At 37.2% G+C, this 12,787-nt stretch overlaps 1 protein-coding gene across 9 annotated transcripts in view; it reads left to right on the plus strand.

Annotated features, from left to right (window-relative positions):
• MAP3K4 (mitogen-activated protein kinase kinase kinase 4) overlaps window positions 1-12,787 on the plus strand; it is a 79,807-nt gene that overhangs the window by 959 nt on the left and 66,061 nt on the right. The gene's annotated exons all lie outside the window — the stretch shown is intronic.

Consider the following 12,787-nt stretch of genomic DNA (forward strand, 5'->3'; position numbering starts at 1 on the left):
TCCTGGCAGTACTGCAACTGATATTTGTCAGAAGATGCAGTTAAAAAAAACCCAACAAACCGTTCCACAAAGGCTAGTGTTATGATGCCTGGAGCTTTTTGCAACTGCTGTTACCTCCTGAATGTGCTGACCTGCAGATTGGCTTTTTGCAAGTCTCCATTTGTGCCCTGCTGAGAGATGAGGATGCAAATTACTTCATGGTTTAATGTTTCCAACTGGCTGTAGAAGTGTTGCATAAGTCTGAGTTATTAATTCCCTAGCAATTATTTCTGCTTTTAAAATAACATCCTGTTGATGCATTTCACTTCTCACTAGGAGGCATTCAGGAAACGTTTTTTAAAACACTTGTGTGATCAATTAGTACTGTAAGGGAATAGTCAGGCACATTGCGTTCCAGGTGCACTGTACAGAAGAACTTTGTGCTGTCATATTCCTGAGAACCGTCTTGCATATTGCAAGCTACTATTTCATGCTGATATAGTAAAAAAGTAGTGGTGAAGTTTGGATTGGGGCTGTGGAGTTGAAGAGTAACCATTTTAAGTTTCCATTAATGTATTTTAATGATTTATTTTTAATTTCGTGAGAATATCAAAAATAGAAGGTATATAACAGTTTAATTAGATTTAACAGAAATATTCTGAGATGTGAATGCCAGTAGGGCAAGTGAATTTATAAGTTTTCTTGTTCCTTTTTATAATAGCTTTGAAGAATAGTAGTTCAGGTTAAGCAGAGAATGATTTAAAATTAAATATGTACAACAGTGTGACCCCAGACCTGGGCTGTCTACATACAGAAGAGTAATCTGCAGTACATAAATGGAATACACCCAGGCATTTCCTGTCTAGGGCCATTTCTGACCTCTTCTGGATTCTGCTTATTAAAAGACAGTTTATATGAGTCGGATGTGGGTGTGGATAGTGTGATGGCAACTTTACCCAGCAAATGAAAATTGAATTAGTTATTTCAGAGTGAGCTGGTGGGTGGGAAGATGATGTCTCAAAACAATTAGGTAGCCTTAATTTGTGTAGGGTGGCGTGTGTACTCCACTGTGATTCATTTCAATACGTACTTTATGTGCCAACTTCACATCTGCTTTAGAACAGAGTTATTCCTGTGGCTTTATGCAGTAGTTCTCTATTTCGTATTACTTTTAAGCATATCTAAAGCTTTTTCAAGGTAATTAAAGATGATTTAAATGTTGGCGTTATCGTCGGGTATTCAGTCTTGCAGATGTAAAGTCAGAATCTTGTTGAAATCAATTAGACTATATACAGGCTTGAAATCCATTTGGTGACATGGAACAGGCTGATGGCTTTCAATCCTGTTTGTGGAATATGAATGTGTTCTTACAATAAAGTTTTCTTCTGGCTATCACTGAAGCACAGTGGCATAATGCATTCTTTCTAACATTTTATTCTGTTGAGGATTAACACCGTCGTGCGCGTTAGCAATACACCTGCATCTGTTGAAAAAAGAAAGTTGATTGCTTTATTGTTGTGAGACTACCTTGTGTGTTAGTAATGCCTTGATCTTCCTGTAAGCGTTCTCTACCTTGTTAGAGTATAAATGCAATGGTACATTTTGTAAAACTGAGGTAAGCATACGATTTGTCCATGGCTTTGTTTGAATTGCACAATTCTTAGCCCAAGATGTTCAAAACCATTTAACTGAGAATCTCTCTCCAAAAGCAAAGAGTTTCTTCTGGATCTTCCTTTCTTTCCTGAAACATACACTTTGGGGTGGGGAGAGAGGTGCAGGAGTTCCAAGCCAAAAAATAACTGGGGAATCTAAGAGGGGATGCTGAATTTGAGAGAGGATTGCACTTAGACGCTGGGCCGGCTGCCATGGTTATGAGTGAGTGAACTGATGCTGCTAAAAAGTTTTGGGAAGGAAATCACATTTAAATGTCATCTCTTCTTATTAACCAAGCAAACAAAAAGTATTCAAGATAAAATATTTCCACTTACATAATTTAGAACACTAGTTAAAGCAGATACGTGTTTGGCATTTCTTAATTACGGCTTATAGGCTTTAAATCTTCTGATCCCAATCTTACGCATTCCCAAAAACTTTCTGGCCCAAAATCCGCTATAGAGAAAAATGAAGCCTTAAGCATTTCCTTTGTGGGGATGCCAGTTTTGGTGCCACTGCAAAGGCAAGAGCCATAGGGCTACATTTGTACTTAATTGCTTGTAGCCTTCTTTTCTCCTGGCATACATCCAGTGCAAGGGGTGAAGGAAGGAGCAGGACTATGAATAAAGAAGGACAGAATTCTGAATAATGTGGAGGCTCCCTCTGTGCTGGAGAATCTTTCAGTAGTCTGTCTATCAGATTTGTTGACTGCATGATGACAATGAACTGGACTGTCAGTCTGTAGCATGTGTTATTTAGGGGAAGCCTGAGGTCATGTCATGAATTATGCTTAATATATTTTTCTTCTTGCTAAACTGTATCTGTATGACTGATAGTGTATCAGCGGTGAAACAATTTAAAATTATTTTACTCTCCCGGGATCATAGCTTCAATTGGAATATTAGACTGTGTAGAGCTTTATCATCTTTTTTTTTTTTTTTGTGAATTTTATTTTTGTGTATTTAAATGAGGTAAGATGTAATCTCTGTTTTTCATGTTTTACATTTTCTTGTTTACACGTGCAAGATTGAGATGAATGACTGATTGCTCCACCTACGCACAAACACACATGAAATGCTGGTTGAGATGTCTTTGGCATTTGCAGCAGCAAGAATTAGTCTGTGTTGTGTGGCTGCTTGAGTTGTTTTTATGTCTGTTAATTAGTGCTGTCTGTGTCAAGGTTGGCTTTATTATTATGTAAGCTAGTGATATTGGCCCTTGTGGAATGCAACCATGCAGAGAAGAAAAACAGAGCTACTGAATTTAAAAGAAAGGATGAGGGACACGCAGTGATTTTTATTTCAGGGAACAAATTGGAAGTATTAAAGGCTTGTCACGGATGCAAAACCTTTATAAGAGCATTCCTTAAATTATATACAAACCATTCTATTAAACTTGATCGAAAATATATTTAGAAGTCTCTTATACTGCCCACTGCTAGTCAAACAGTGTGTTAACCTGGGTCAGCATGGAAAGGTGCAGGTATCTCAGCTTTTGCTTTTCAGCTGTGTAGTTGGACTTACTGTTGAATGTGCGCGTATATGCTATTTGTTTGCAGGGCTATTAATTTCCTTTATTTTTTCTTATCTCTTAAGTGTTTGGCATCGATGCTACATCTGACACAAAAGCTGATAATGAAATATTTTTTAATTTAAAAAAAATCTTAAAAGCTTATTCATTAAAAAAAAAAAAAATTAAAATTGTCCCAGGATCATCCTTGCCCCACTGCAAACGTAAAGAGCCAAACTGGAGCACTTGCCCTTAACATCCAAGTTTGAATGTTATTGAGTTGTCAGATGTGAAAATGTTAGCTCATGTCTAATCCAGGCACTCTGTATGTAGAATAGAATCGGCTTGCCATGAATCTTTGCCTGTTTTATTATGGATTCCAGACAAGATGGAATATAACTTTATTGCCCTGACGAATATCTCCTGCTGTCACTGGGCAGAAGGAAGAAATTAATTCTGTTCCTTCTGCATCCCTTTACCGTGTAATAGTGGTAGCTGTCACGTGCTGCTTTCTAATCTGGTATACATATATGATTTATTCAGCCCATAGCTTAGATGTGCTGCTGGTTTACTTTATTCTATTTAGTTTATTTATAAAGTGTGTGATTTTTTTTTTTTTTTTGTTTTTACCATTTTAGCTATAAAACATCCATCTGGTAAGTGGTAACTGAACCACAGTTATGCGCATCTGTGTTACTTGTTGGCTGCACTGTAGAAGCGTTCAGTGCCTTCAGTGCTTGGGATGCTCCAAACAGTACAGAATACTGCAGCTGCATTGCAAGGTCATGGACTGGTAGTACAGAGTCCAGATTCACAAAGTGCTGAGGTACCAGCTTTCACTAAAAATGTATTTAACTTCTAATGCTTCACCTTCAGGGTGCTTGTAGGCTTTGGCTTCTTTGGGATCAAGGTCGGTTGGTAGCTTTTCTTCTCTAGGAATGGAACTTTCTACAATAAGAGTAAAGCTTGTGCATGGGCGAGTTTAGGGGAAGAGGAGAGGAGGAGCCAAAGGCCATGGAATGAAAATTAATGGCTGTTACAGAACTTGCTACCTCCTCCTTTTAGTGTAAATCCGTGTCTTTCCTGATCTATCCCTGATGCGTATGATGTATTATGATATATAGTTGAGCCTAGCAGCCTGCCATTTTCTAGCATAGTATTTCTCTTCCCAGTAGTTTATAACTTCCTGGTACGGCAGAAGTTTTCCTGAAAATTAATCCAGATGTGCAGAATCAGATTTTTCATAAGTGGTTTTTAATTAAATATCCCTTATTTTTGGTGTACGTAGCTCGAGACCTTGGGATTCGATTTGTGCAAATGCCAAGAACTTCATCACCACAGTTATCCTTTGGATTTATAATGAGCTATGTAATGCTCAACCTTTTTTACTTTCATGACGAAAGCCTAAGAATTTTGGAACTTGCCATAAAGAAGTGCTGTTTGTGGACAAATCAGTTTTAAATAATGTTTTTCTCAGAGATGAGATAGGATAAAGTTGGGATTGAAAATCGGGACAAATCTATGAGCCAAAGGATGAAGCATGGTGACTGAAACCAGTAAATATTTTGACATTAGTCATTCTGAGGCACAGAAGAGAAGAGAGCTGATACTAGGTGGGCTGTGTGAGGCTCTCTTAGCCCCTGTTTCTACATGTCTAGCCTTTGATCCGTTTGTAGCACCTCACCTCAAAGGTTTAAATGTGGGTCTGGAAACCTGGCAAACCAATCGACATTTTCACACTTTCTTCACGTACTGCAGAGAAATGTCAGAAGAATTAAAATGGAGTAGAAATGGGTCTGATACGCTTTCTCTTTGAAATAACCTTTGGTATAGCTTTAATTAAATAATGTCTTTGTGTATGGGGAGGGGAAAAAGCGCAGATTGGAATGTTTGTGTATATTCTGCAATTGCTACTATGTCATAATTTAAGTTTGTATGAGAAATTAAAATAATCTAGCATGGAAATATTAGTTAAGCTTTCTCTGTTTCCAATTTTAATAGTTAAAAAGAACAGGAAGTTGTGATTATTATTTTTTCTGAGATGAGAACATGAAGAACTGGCAAAAATGTTAAAAAGTTTTTTATTTTTTGTACTTATTTCTAGTTGATGCAACTTGCAGAATACTTTCTTATAGCATTTAAATAGGCCTCAATAGTTCTTATACCTGCTTGCAATAAAAAGATGTGCTGAACACTACTTTGCATTTTGCTTAGTGTATTTTTAACTTGCCTGATTCTCTCTCTGGTTTCTTGAAACTTATCAGGTTTTTATCATCAGTCAAAAGATGTTTCAACACCTCTCTGCAGCTTCGATAGATGTTGCTTTGCTTTGTGACTGTATGCCTTTCTATTCTGGATAGTAATATTCAAGCACTTGGGAGCTTCTGCCTAAGAGTGTAAAAGTTCAGGAAAAGTGTCAAAGTATTAGTAGTTCACAAAAAAAAACTGTGGTAGTTTGCAGATATTGAGAAGCAAAAGATTTAACTTGTATTTTTCTGTTATCGTGAAATCTCGTTATAAACCAGTGTTGGTCTTGCAGCAGATGTACTTGCTTCATGCTTCTCAGGCTGGGTTTTAGCTGAGCTGGGTTTTACTGTCCTTGATGCTTAACTTTTAGCATGGCCTAAACCTTTAGTTTGCAAGTAGGTGGCAGGATGTAGGTCAGGGCTTCATTGCAGCTTTGGGGGTTTGCATTGTTGCAGCTGTGCTGGTGTTACATTCTGACTGTTTACCAATGAAATTTTAGCTTCTGTAGTTATTGCTATGTTGAGGAGCCGTTGTTCATAAGTTAATTTATAAATGGGATGTTGGAATTACCGTAATTCAATCAGTTCTTAGTAGTGGTAGAGGTATTACCTGGAGCACCCTCCTGCCTAATACTTTGCCTTTAGTATTGCTGAAAGTAAAAAGTTACATTAGTTCTCCAGCAGACACAAACTACAAGTCATTATACTTTCCCCCTTATTTCCCCCTCTTCCCCCCTCTTAACTTGGGGTTTCTGCCCTCTGAAATTTGCTAGCATAGCATCGTGTGCATTTGGTTGCCCAATCAAATTCAAAATGATTGATGTTTCGTCTAACCTGAATTGTTTAGCAAAACCAGTATAGAACTAGGGTCAATACTTTCAGTTATACCAGTGGATCTCGGGGACTGGTGACTCCTGGCAAAATGTCAGTGGAAACCAGATAGGGACAGTAATCTAAAATGTTTCAGTTGCAGCAAGGCGAGCATGGGTGAGGGTTTGGTTTTACATTGCAGTTAATGTGTTTGAACAGGAGGCTGCCTTTTCTTCCCTGTAGTCTCTCCCCAAGAGGGAGATATTCATTTTGAATATTGAAGGAAAGTTAAGGTTTATGAGAGACAGGTAGAGGTCTTAAACATACTGAGTTCCAACATTTTTTTTTTTCCCCAGGAATAGAGCCAGCCTGATAGAGGAAAGAGATGAGCTTGAATAGTGCTTGATGCTTACGCTACTATATCTACCCCCCTGTCGGGGTTCTTACTGAAACTTCTCTCACGTTTGGGCTACTCAGGAAATCCAGACAGGAGAAAGATTTTTATGAAGTTAAATTTTCCACTGCGTTCCTGTTGTTCAGTTGATTATAATGCATCTTTTGGGTACTAACCTTCATTAGTTCCTTCATTCCTAGAATGACTTTTTTCTTCTTCTCTTGCTTCCAGTTTTGTGCTACATTCTTTCATGTAACCTTCTGATCTTGTCCATGCCCTTGGAAAATGAACTTTTTCTGACTAGTGAATTTGAAAATGTAACCAAAAAATAGCGTTTGCATTTTGTGGAAGATTATCACTGGCCAGGGTTTGTGAAGAAGTGTGTGCCTTGAGCCCTGCCTTCACACACTGCACTGGAACTTTATAAATCATAGCTGTCAAGATTGTTCTTGGTCAGAAGGGACTGAGTGGCTTGTACGTGCAGTTGTGTCTCTGCTAGTAGAATGAAGCAAGCAGCATACTTACTCCTGAAAGTCATGCCTAAAGCACTGAAAGATTCCATCTGTTAAAGGAAAATTTTATCAATACTCACATTGTGTTAGTACTTGTTTTTAGTAACTTGGGTCACTTAATTGAGTAGCTTTAAAAATCGTTAATCTTTAACCTGGAACTAATGATCTAAAAATACTCAAATTTTTAGAAGCATTTAATATTTAAAAAGGTAAACTTTAGCTACTAAACTCTCTTTTTCCACTAGTTATAATGGGTGTGTGCGAGATACGAAGTGATACAACCTCAGTTGGTTGTGTAGTACTAAATTTCTGTGCAGAAGTCTAACTGCTGTTTGTAACAATTAGCAAAGCTGTGATGTGCATAAGAAATATATAAAAATGCCACAATGTGAACAGTAAATTAAACTTACGTATGTGAAACTTAAACACTTCAGACATAAATTATTAGATATGGTTGTAGAAGGTATGGAAAATTGTTTTAAAAGTGCTGATTGGCAAAAGCAGCTTATCATCTCTTTTTTAAGAAAAGTTTCAAGGTTATTTTTTCCATTCATACTAGCTTTAATGTTGGTATGCCTTGCCTAACATCCACCTTTATGGTTAGAGAAATCAATAAAAGCCTGAATGTGACCCCCTTAAAATTCCTCTTAGCTTTTAGAAGAGGTAGAAAATAAATGCATTTACCTGGATGCCATTAGCTGGATCCTCTAGAAAGGAAAAATAGCGGGGATGTAAAGGTGATCTTACAGACATACACATTGAATTGGAGAAAGGTGCTCGAAAAATGGGTCCTGTGAAGTGAAGGGAGTTGATTCTTCTTTCAGTTGGTGAGTGGAAAACAAGATTACTATTAGGGCAAACAGTGCTTTAGAGAGCAATGTTTTTTTCCTCCTGCTTCCTCCCCCTTTTTTTTCCCCCTTTTTTTTTCTTTTTAATTTTATATATATCCACATATATACACACATATATGTATACACACTGCTCATGCCAGAAGAGATGATACTGTAAAGTTCTCCTCTTGCACTGTGAGTTTTCTGTGAGTTGTTTTTCTACCAGGCTTTATTACTGAGTTTAGTTATCCAGATGTCTCTTTTCTGGAGTAAGTTCTTGGTTACAAGATCCTTGTGAGCTAGAAACTTGGAACACCCAAAGTCTTGCTGCTGCTTTCCCCTCCAACTCAATTTTGCTTTCAGTGCTTCTCGTTCTAACGGTGGGAAGTGGCACAGGTTTCTGTGTGCTCTTGTTCTCACTAGCATTTGGGAAGGCAGCAGGTAATGTATACTTTTGAGTTCCTTACTCAAAAACATGGGTATTTATTTCCTAAGGGTGATGATTTCTAAAAGCAGTAAAAATTTTTCACTGGAAGATGATAATCCAGGCCTTAATGGAGGCACAGTACTTCATACAAGTCTGATCACTTCCACTGTCCTTACTTTGGAGACTTTTCTGTTCTTAAAGTTCTTCTAGTGTAAGAAAATGTAAGGAGGACCATATTGGCTGTTTATTTTAGTGGTAGTGGTTCTCATTTCAAAAAAATACTAGTCTCCTGTAGCTTACCCAAATTATCTTAAGGATAAAAACTAAAAAGCCAGGCATGTGCTCAGTTTTGGGATGAATTCAATGATACTCTTCAATTTTTTTCTGTGTTGCTAAGTGTGCAGCAGTAAGCCATATTAATAAGTTGGCAGCTATCACAAGTTACTGGTGACCAAGATGCAATGTGGATTGCCTAGAAATGCTGAATTCAGACATGCGAGATCCAAATGTGAACACAAAATCAAGTATCTTTATTGCTGTTAGTCAGTATTGGGCTTTAGTATGAACAATCTTTTTTTACTATCTCTACATGTATCGTCACGGTAGACTTATATGACAGGTACCCTACTTAAATGTTCATGCTGGCCGCAGAATTTTCATATCTTACTCACAAGGCTAGTTTTTTGTTTTTTCTATACACATGCTCTTTGCCAGATTTGCACAAGATCTATTTAGCAAAAAAATAGTTTTATTTGTCCTAATTGTGAGCAATTGTACAGCACTTTGTAATCTTCCACTATTAAATGAAGATTTATTTCTTATTTTTTTACTGAAAGCTTCCTTGGAGTTGTGTTTAGTCTTCCTGTAAAGGTTTTTCTGTGACTATTCTATAGCTGCCTTTATACCCATTTCTAGTGTCTGCTTTGTGTGCAATAGCTGCAAGCCCTTTCTTTTAATAGTCACAACTGAGGTAGATTTTTAAGAAAAAATACTAGGCAAAATTTTTGCCCAAAACAGAGAGTTTTAAAAGATGATTAAGAAATAGGAGTGTATGATGCTTTCATAATGTTACAATGGAACACTAGGTTATACTAGATAGCATTCCTATATTTTTAGCAAGTCTTTACTTCATTTCATCTTAACTTGTTTTCCTGATTAGGTTGTCTAATCTTCAGTCTTAGTTTCCGAAAGTGCTACTGATTGATTAATGAAGTTTCTTATTTGTGCTGTTTGGTCCAGGACTACGTACTGTTGCATCCACTTGCAGAGGATGCAGATGAAATGAAAATTGCTACTGCCCCAAAGACCTTAAGAGTGGCTGATTACAGAGCTGCGATTTATATTGTATTTAGCAGCTCTAACTTGATACTGTTTTGTTTTTCAGTTTTTAGAAATGCAGAAATGGTTACTTGAAAATCATGTTTGCTTTTGTATTAGCAGCAGCAGCAGGATGAAGATTTGCATTTCTCTTCTTGTGAGAATATTGGTTATCTTTATTTTTACAACTGTATTTAGAGATAGCTAATTAAGTTTTAAAAAAAGTATGATTGGCAATGTGTACTGATCATATTTTCCTTTACCGTAGCTAGTTGAAAATGTGCATTGCTAAAAAAAAAAACTAACGAACTTTTTCCTTCCTCCATATTTTATTTATCAAGTTAAATCTAGTTAAAGAACGTATATTTGAAAAATAGGCACTTTGTCTTTAAGGCATTTAGTGTCAAGACCAAGTACTTGGTAATTCAGCAGTGGACCTTGTACAGCTCTTGCGATTTTCTGTATGGAAATGGCAGCGTGCCGTAGGAAGTGTTGAGAAAGAGCCCTACTGATGTGTGGATGGTGTAATATCTCTGAAACTTAAGGAAGCTGTTTACAGCAGCAGTCTGTGCAACGCACAGCTTAGTAACTGTTGTGGTGGGTGATTATTCTGGCAACTGCGTTATAATTGCCTAACTCAAATTTATTGCTGTGTGCCTGTAGTGTAATCAGTTGCCCTCTACAGCTGTGATTCCCACTACACATTTAAGCTGTGTATGATGTTCTAAGCAATGGCTGTCCGGAACCTGAACCAGTATCTGTAAGGGGCTAACCTATTCAGACTCCTGTTTATGAGGCTGAAGGGTAGCTGGTATAAAGGGAAAATTACAAAAATGTTATCCTCACAGCCATCAGTTTTCAGCATGACCTCTTATTATCAGATGATACAAACTCTGAAAGTTTTCATAATGCTTCAGTGAAGGCTAAAAAGTTTATACCAGTTATAAATCATAATCACTGTGACTTTAGCCCACCTAATTTTAACATTTCCCTGTTTTACTTCTTGGTAGTGTTTCATTTGGTAATTTACTCTTAATGATAAATGATTATATTTTTCCAAAGGCTCATAGCCATTATTATTATTACTTTTTAATCTCTGAAGTGAATGGCATCTCCTCTGAGCTCAAATTTTGTTTTTAAAATATAGAGGATATGGGGAGTCTGCGTGTCTGCCCGTAAAGCAGTGGAAATGAAGTGCTGTATGACTGGTGGTTCCCTAGTTACTGAATCATCAGCAACAGTTCCCACATTTTTTTTTTTTCCTCCCTGCCCGCTGTTTGAAATTTCATATCTTAGTTCTCCCCCTCTCCCCCTTTTTTGGTGCAGACCTTTGAAAATCTGGAAGATTTACTTCAGTTTTCATGTTTGTGTTGGAATCATAGATTTTTTTGCCAACTTTTTGACTTAGTTAAAAGAAATGATCTTTCATCGGTTACATGCCCAAGCTGAAAAAATTCTGTGTTCTGTCTTTCTGATTCTGGCTGAGATGTATCATCTTGTAATATACAGTAGTTACTTGTTGCAAAGATTCTTGTGGTTTTTGTTTGTTTATTTTTGTTACATTTCAAAGCTGTTGAGATTTTTTTTCCTCAAACTGCTCCTACAGCTTTCCCGACATTCCTGATTTAAGTGCCCTGACTACAGTCTCTCATATATACCAGGGAAAAACTGAGGAGGGTTGTTTGTTAAAGCTCAGAGAAGCCTGTAAATGAACTGATGTGAAAACTATGCACTTCCTGTCTTCCTCAAAAGTGTCAAGTTTTAAACTTTCCTTGGTGTATTTCACTAATTTTAACTTACATTGTCATCCTTTGAACTTCTGTTTTTTCGAGTGTAAACCTGATCAAAAGTAGGCCGATTTTCAGTGGCTGTGGGGCAGAACCTGAAGTTTTTGGTAGCAAACAACAAACTAACTGTTATAGTGTTTCTCAAACTTTTCTAGTTGTAACTATATTTAGGAACCAACAATTCTGTATGATAATCAATGCTATTATCATTTGATTTAGGTTTGCCAGACCCATTTTATGGGTTTGTAGATTTTGTTACTCCTTGGTTAGTGCTTGTAATGTTAAGTGTGCTACTTACTTTTATGCACTATGTCAGTAATCTGTTGGAGTGATAACTATGCTTTTACCATGAAAAGATTGCTGCTGATGACCATATATGTCTGAAAGCTATTGTTTCTGTCTGTGTGATTAAAAATTTATAGCAGTGTTACTAAGCTGTTGTAGTTGCTTTAGTTCAGACCCAATGTGTGTAGTGCACTGTTGCATAAGGCGGCTTTCTTTGGTGAAACTGAGTCTTTGTGTTCATTGCTATTGACTTGCACTCTGACTTGAGAAATAACCTTTATTTACATAATCTCTGTGCACACCAACCCTAAACTGAGTATTTGGAATTTGTGAACTTGATTTGCACCCTGTGCCCTCCTCCTTCCGAACAGGCTGACCAAAGCAAGTTAGCACATCTTGTCAGCTGCTAACGTAGGGGTTCTGTAGAGTGTGATTGCTGTTTTGTCATGTGTCTTTTAGTGCTGTATGTTTTGTGATAACAAATTAAAGAACAGCTTACTAAGTTATCCAGAAAAAAAAAATCTGAATTTTAGGTGTGTCAGAGTGGATCCCACTGTATAACTATGCGCATACTTAAGGTGTGAGATTGGAGGGTGTTTTCAATAGTATATTGACTCCATGTCCTCTCATCAAACGTACCAAGAAGCAGGCAACACAGTGACTGTTGAAAAAAGAACTAGCTTGCGGTCTTTGAAGATAGCAGTAAATTCAGCCAGCTTGGTGAAGAAATATTATTGTTATACTCTTAGATGTTACTTATTTTAAAACAAAAGGAAAACAGTGTTTTCACTGGTCTATTATAGCAAGGTAGCTATATATATAGACCTAGTGCAAGTGCCTCAGGATCTGTTCTGCCAGTCCCACAAGAGCACTGCTACCCCACCCTCTGCCTCGCCAGGCCAGTGAGATCACTGAAAAAATAGTTCCGTAAGCATTGGAACTAATGACTTCTTGTTTCATGTGGTTTAGTCTCTTGTGGTTGATTTGTCTTTGGCAAAATCAGAGGGGAGTGCTCTGCCTGAAGTTTTTCCTGCAGTA

The sequence above is a fragment of the Struthio camelus genome, chromosome 3, assembly GCF_040807025.1.
Source record: "Struthio camelus isolate bStrCam1 chromosome 3, bStrCam1.hap1, whole genome shotgun sequence".
NCBI classification, from domain to species: Eukaryota; Metazoa; Chordata; class Aves; order Struthioniformes; family Struthionidae; genus Struthio; species Struthio camelus.